The sequence below is a fragment of the Sesamum indicum genome, linkage group LG10 (genome assembly GCF_000512975.1).
Source record: "Sesamum indicum cultivar Zhongzhi No. 13 linkage group LG10, S_indicum_v1.0, whole genome shotgun sequence".
NCBI classification, from domain to species: domain Eukaryota; kingdom Viridiplantae; phylum Streptophyta; class Magnoliopsida; order Lamiales; family Pedaliaceae; genus Sesamum; species Sesamum indicum.
Genome location: NC_026154.1, coordinates 4,505,003 through 4,513,211, shown reverse-complemented (window position 1 = coordinate 4,513,211; position 8,209 = coordinate 4,505,003).

Genomic DNA, 8,209 nt, shown 5'->3' with positions numbered 1-8,209 from the left:
ACTCGAACTCTTTGGTGGAGGAGTGACGGCGGAAGATGCTGCTGGAGAGTGATGAATCCACTTCCATGTTGATGTAATCTTCTTCTTCCACCGGTTCTGTGTAAGAGCTGTGGGGATTTGCATCCATTGCTCTCACTCCTTTGTTGGTTGGTTTGTGTCTCTAGTGTATCAAGGAGTTTACTCTATTATTTATATGAAGAGGGGTGGGCAACATTTTTCCACAAGTTGTTTCATCACTTTCTTTGAAATTGTACAATAATTACACGACAAATATAGTGTATTTGTCATATAATTGATTCAAATTCGACCAAATTCAATTTGAGTTAGAATTCTTCGAGGATAGATTTTTTTGTTGCTTCGTCTAGAACTAACAATCGAATGCACTCAATTTATACGCAGAATTAAAAAATATTATATCTATATACTTGTGGAAAGAAAAGTATTAGTGCAAAATACCCTTTTTCTAATCATAATAACATCAAGAAATAAATTGTATATACAAATATGTTAAGAAAAAGTAATAGAAATTAGATGTTGTTAGTTGCTATCTTTAAATGAAATTACACTACTTAATATATATATATATATATACTTAATATTACATTGGCATTTTTGGCCAACGAATGCGTGTGCTTGAATTTAAAAAATAAAAAAATAAAATATTTAGTAAAGTTTCTATGTAAATAAGAATTTAAAACCTTTCTATATATTAAATTTATAATGAGCAAAAAAATAATATAAACTTGACATTATCCTTTGGCATATATAATTCCAATTTAGTCATTATATTTAAAACGCATAAAAAAGTTCATTCAGGATTATTAGTTTAAAGCATTTATAGATAGATGAAAAATAATGATCAATCCCAAGAAAGTATTTCTTATACCATAAATTAAAAATTCTTATTTTTAAGATAGCGTAAGCAAAATCCGACTCAAAAATCATAAACTTTTTAGGATTATTAATTAAATTAATATAACCAATTCACTTTTTTTTTGTGGGGGGGGGGGGGGGCATCAGGTCATATATATTTGAATGATATTTCTTTAATTACCTATGCTAAATGGTATTATTTATATTATCATTATTAGCATCATCATTGTTAATATATTCCCATTGTAATGTTGTTCGTTGACAATTTGAATCTTATATTATAGTATTTATTCTAATAATGTTTAGAGGGTGACCCCCACTTGATGAGTAGCATCACACACTTTGCAGCAAGAAACCAGGATTTCAGGAAGCAAAATCAAATCACTTTAATTGGGATGTTTATTAATATTTAATTATATATATATGTATGTATATTATGTCTGCATCCACGAATTGATTTTGTAATATTTAATTGAATTTTGAAATGTTTTAATTTCATAAAAACTTACTAATCCCACATTTTGGAATTATTTTATTTACTAAAAGTAATTAATTATAAAATGAATTACAGCTACCTCCTTTTGAGATTTGGCATAATTGCGAATGTCTTCTTATTGTTTGAAAAAATTATGGATTCTCCTCCCAAATAAAAAACCTACATGGTGAAGTGGGAATTACTATTCTACCTTTATTGAAACTTTTTAAAAAATAAAAAATATATTTAAAAAATATAGAAAAAATTGAGGGTAGGTAAAATAAATCATCCATAAGGACTATTAGTAAAAATATTTTAAAAAATTCAAAATGTTATATAAAATTATAGTTCATAATTCAGAAGAACATTTTGGTCAGTTCACCATAAAAATTGAAACAAAAACCTAACAGAGGTTGACGGAATGGGCTCGGTATTAGACAGTCATCAGAATTATTATGATATTCATAATTTCTCAAACAACGAGAAGATATTTGTAATTATATCAGGCCTCGTGGAGGTGGCTGTAATTGATCCTTAACTATATAATTCAATTTATTAAATATTAAAAATATTGAGGTAGTCTATGTCAACACATATATCAGAACAGCCCAACAAAAAAATAAAATGAATCCAAATCCAAAATCTTGTATTAAATAAATAATGTTAGAATCTCCATTTTGTCACTAAACATATTATTATTAAGGCAAGAACTTAAAGCATTCATAAACATATACAAAATTGGTGTTTGGCTAACTTTTTTGGAAACCACTGCTTTGGCTGTTTTATTATACACATTTTAGAAAAGGAAAAAGCAAACAAATTAAAATCACCACCTTTACCTTTTTTTCTTATTATTTGTCGCCAAATTTGCATCACCACCCCTGCTTTTCTGCCCAAATCACAATTAAAATACAGTTTCACTCACTTTCTCTCTCCCCCCCTCCTTTCTTATTATCTTGACTTTTGAGTCCTTTTTCTTTGTCTTTTCAGCTCGACTTCGACTTTTGTTTTGATCATAGTTAAAATTACAATAAATATTAATTAATATTTATGGTAAAAACTAAAAACTTAATTTTTTTTTGTTTTATTTGATCGTTATAGATATAAATATTATATTTTTTATCATTGTAAGTATAAATATTATATTTTTTAATTTGTAGTTATTTATAATGTAAAAAAGATATATACTTTTTTAGTGCTTGTAATTGGATTAAATATATTTTTGGTCCAATAATTTAGATTATTTGGCATTTTTATCCTTCAACTTTCTAAAATAGCGTTGGATCATGATTTTAATAACTTTTGCTATTTCAATCATTTTTACCATCCAAATTCACCCTTTTAGTTGAAAAAATGCATGTGTATTTTGACCTTTTAAAATTGGGCACTATCTTTATAGGCTCATTTTTATCAATTTTTTTGTCCGTTAACTTTAGTATTTTAATTTTATATCTTTATAATTTTTGCAATTTTAATTATTTTAATCGGTTTGTAGTTTATACTTTTTGTTTTTATGAAATTGTTGATGTGTTTGGTAGAGTTTAAGTATCTAAACTTATTGATATATTTGACTGAATTAGTATTTAATGTATTTTATAATAGATAATTTCTATAAAAAAAAACAAAATAACCAAAATGTATATCACATACAATAATATTGTTTTTAGGGTAAATTCAAGTTTACCCCTTTCAACTATGCGTTTCGTATCACTTTAGTCCCTCATCGATCAAATTATTATGAAATTGATATTTTACTTTCTTCAAATGTGATTTATATATATTTCAAGTTTACTCTTTTTTATAAAGTAACGGTGTGGGATTTAAAATTTTGTTTGTGCTATTGAATGTGAAGTGGCTTTTAATTTTATCACATAGGTAAAAGTTTTCAAATCATTAGGCAATCATATTAATTAGTTTGAAAATATGGTTAATTAGAGTATGATTAGACACTAAATATTAACTCATCATATCTATCTAATTGAGTTACATTTTTTAATTAAGTCAATAAAGTTGTGAAAAATAGATGATGTAAACATCCCTTAAAAATTTATAATTAAGAGATACATCAAAGATGTTTAATTGCACTATGACTCTCCTCTTCAAGAACACATATCAAAGGAGTAGAATTCAAGTCTACAAAATCATACAATTCAAGAGACAATCAAATGGTCATTAAATAATCAAAATTAGGGATTATTCCTAATAATTCCCTTGAATGAATCCATGAATTTGACGACTTGTTGGAAGAAGAAATTGCCCCTATTTTCTGTTTCAGCTAAAAAGCATCAATTTAGGGGAGAAAAAATCATAAAAGAATTGAAGAAATTATACATATTTGTTTTATTATTCCTTTTTCAAATATTTCATTAATGAAGTAAAGGCGCATGCAAAGGCGAAAACAAGCACAGTCAAGTCCTAGCGGCTGACATCGCTTGGACTTGGCCTACCAAATCTCTTCGACTCAAGGTGCACAGTGGGTTGGGTCTGCCCAGAACCGGCACAGACCAACTCAAAAAGGTTCGTCCCAGAACCAACCACTACAGTTTATAGCCGATTTTAGGGTGATCCTAGGCCTCTAAGCTGGCCCCAATTGAAACTATTTTTAAACTCAGGCCCAACCTGTGGATCGGCCCTATTGAGGTCCGGACCAAGCCCGCATCAGGTCCAGATGTGCTTGTTTAATTTTTTTTTATGATATTAAAATTTTTTATAAATAATTACTTAAATTTATAATTATTTTTTGAAATAAATAAATAATAATTTAAATCGCACAAAAATTTATATATAAAAAAATAATAGTTAAAAATATATAATGAACTTTAAAAAAAAAAATCGCTCAACAAGCTTGGCCTAGGACCACCTAGGTTGGGCTAGTCCGGGTATTGATTTCTACGATCAACCCAATCCCAAGTGGACTTGGGCACAACCAGTCTATTTTTTTATTGGTTCAATGATTCTGAATCGTATTAACCTAACCCGATCAACTATGCATCTTAATTTTTGCCCTTATAATTTAAGAAAGGTTGGAAGTTGGGTTGGGGGAGGGGGCAAGAAGGGGTAACTCATCTTAATTTGTCTACAAAATAGTTGCTTCCACCTCTCTATTTTTAGATACACTCTCCAACGTAGAAATTAGAACCCTTATGTCTTGGTTGATAGCTCAATTTGGGCTGTGATTATATCCTTCAATTAAGACAAAAATATTGAGACAAAAACAATGGAAACTAAAACCCAAAAAGAGAGAGAGAGAGAGAACTGAAGTTGAGGCTTTACCTACCTACTTTTACTGGATTTCAGGAGAAGTTTGTCTTGTCTTGTCTCTGTCTTCCTTTTGCAACTGTGTGTTTGCTGTGCAAAAGTAGTAGAGTTCGTGTGCCATCTTTATCAAGATTGCTTTTTCAATAAACTTTTAATTATTAACACAATAAGACAACAATCAATCTTGATTTGTTAACGTTTCCCTTCTATATATTAAATATGATCAAAGAATCCGACAAGTGGTGGTGGAGGGATGACTGTGAAGTGAACTTCCACACCTTTTACTCCTCATTTTCCCTTTTCACTTTCAATTGATTGTCCACACGTACGTTTGTCTGTTTTTTTTTTCCCTGTCCTATTAATTAACTATCTCAGAGTGCCGTAGATTATGTGTACGTGGGTCCTTTATATAATATCTACCTATGGCTTTAAATTGGGAAAAATACATACCACTGTTGGTGATATTTAAATGAGTAAATTGCTTCATGTAAAAAAATGAATATCAATTTATTTTTTTATGTTATTTAAATAAATAAATTACACCTCTTGTGCGATTTTGTGAATTGTACGCGCTTTATCTTTAATTTTTTATTTTTTTTAAATTTTAAATTAATAAAATTATATTTGTAACATTATTCAAGAACTATGGGATCTGATTTGAATCTAAAGTTCAAATTTAACTAGTAGATTAATAATTCAAATTTTATTTAAATTTAGATCAATGGTGTGAATTTAAAATTATATTTTTATATCAATATACTTATATAAATTTTAACAAAATATATTATATGTAATATATTACAATTACAATTATAATTATAGATATACACAAAGAGAGAGAAAGAAAGGAGAATGGCGATCGATGGAGGCGGAGGGCAACAACAGTGACGGTGATGGATGGACGGCGTCGAGTGAAGGGGGCAGCAATGAGGGAAGGGGGCGGCAATGGGAAAGGGTTTTTTGGGGTAGGGGGTGGCGACGCGAAAGGGTTTCTGGGGAAGGTAGTGGCGGTAATGGGAAAAGGGAAGGGGAGGGTTTCAGGGGAAGGGGAAGGCGAACATTATGTTTGGCTTCGTTTTTGGTCCATCCCCGAGATGGCCCAAACTCGAAGCAATGTTTGGCATTCAATATTTTGTCAATTTTTGTCTCGTTTCTAGGTATTTTGTAATAGTGAGTGAGGGACAAAACTAAAATTTCTCTCTCTTCATTTATGAATAAATTATATATATTTTTATACATATATATATAAATACATATAAAAAAGACATGATTTGACAATAAACAGTACTTTTTGTCTCCTCACTACCCAACATCAAATATACCCAACTTATTTTATATTATCTCCAAAAACAAATCCAAACATACACACTATCTCTAACTTGTTTTTATTTATCTTTGTTTTTCTCTCTCTATCTCCACAAAATACCAAAAAACAAGTTAAAAACAAAACCAAACATTATGGAAGGGTTTCCGGGGAAGGGGAGGGAGGCCGACAGGGATGTATACTGTTTAGTTTGTTAATGAGGTGAATGGGATGATTGTGTTGATGAGATGAAAGGGATGAATGTGTTGGTGAAATGGATGAACTAACAACTTAAAAGCCATCAACTATTAACTAAAAGTTATGAACTAAACAAACTATGAACATTAAATTTAGGAAATTATGAATTTTAAAGTTTTAATCAAACTAATAAATGTTACAACTAATACAACTAAGTTATCTTTTCTTATTTACTATGTTCGTATAGATATGGTACGTGGAGGATCTAAGGGAGGTAAGGGTCATACGGTTGCACTATCATCTACTCCACCACATATTCCACCTTCTCCTATAGCTCGAGAGACACTCTCTTTATCCCATACTCTACCCCCTTCTCATGTTGGGATGAGAAATGCGCATATAGCTCCATCACCATCACCATCATCATTATCGGTAGTATACTCATCAGCAACACCACCACCACCACCATCTGCATCCATACCTGAAGCTGCATCGAATAATGTCCCTTCAATAACTACTCCACATTTCATTACACCGAAGTTTATCTTGTAAGATAATTTAAATTCTGGATTGTTTATAATTTTATTTTATAATTATTGCATTATATTTGTTATTAATGATTAATTATTTGTTACTTTGTAGGAATTCATACATAATGACTATTATTAATCCCATAATCACAGGCTGCTGTTTAGGGGCATGACCTTGCTTCAAAGATATTCCACAAGAGATTAAAAACTTTTGATTTCGAAAATTTAGTGTAAGATGTATTTTTTTTTATATTTTAATCAAAAAACCATGTTCAGTTTTTTTTTATATATTTTAATCAAAAAACCCGATTCTTTTAATATATATATATATATATATATTATTTTCTTAATTTTATTCAAAAATACATGTACCAAAATATCAAAATCTAAAAAAATAAAATGTATAATAAAAAGAATATTTTCAAATACAATTCAAAGTTTCAAATCAAAAGAAAAGAACACAATAACAATCCATTCATTTAATTTAAATTCATATTTAATAGTACACCTATAATATTTAATATCCAAATAATACATATAGATAATTGAATTGGAGTTCTACCATCAAAATAGGACAATGTGTAACGTGTGTGACTAATAAAATAATATATATATATATATATATATATAAACACACATACATAAATTTAATTTTCAATTCGGTTCAATCACCAAATAGGGATGGAAAAAATTGAATCGAAAATTAATTTTTTATTTTTTATTTAAAAAAAAACGAACCAAATTTTTTGGTTCGATCGGTTTAATCGAACTGAACACCCCTAAGTAGCACCATTAGGATTGAATGATCTTTCGAAAAATCCTAAAATTATTAAAGGACTAACTTATAAAATGAGGGATAAACACTCTGATACTTAAGTTAGTAAGAGATCGATGAAATAAAATGAGGAATTTAAGTAGAAACATGAGATTGAGATGGGATAAACTATGCAAATCGAATATGGAGTGAGCAAATGTAGAAAAGTGTGAAAACAAAAAAAAATGTTGGAAATGTGGAGAGAAAACCTAGCAGCCTTATTGTATGAGTAAGTTTAGTTACTGTGTTGATTCACCTAATTCTCTATTTATAGGAACAGGTTTTGAGAGTTCAAGAAACGTTGAAGGCGGTTGGGATAACTATTTTTTAATAATGGGACTTATCCAGCTATTGGAGTTACCCAACAAAAGATTTTGCCAAGTCAATCTAAAATATAGGCAGCTAGTTAAGTATCTCTTCCATCTGTCAGATCCAATTAGTTACAACCTTTCTACTGGCGCCCTTTTATGGTGACATGGCCTATAATCTGTAGATATGGCTGACATGGTGACCGGGTTGTTCTGTATTGGACCTGCTAGTACGAAGCCCAACTTTTTGGGCATTGCCTCGTCAGAAAAACGATAAGACCGGAGCAATTAACCTGATACCCTTGTTATCTGTAAAATGTACTTGGAGAACTTTAATCTTCACATGAACCAAATCAATTATCGAGATAATTGGTCAATTTTCTGGACTATATATCAATTCATACAATAAGTATAATACACTTACCATATGATTCATGCACATTCGGCCGA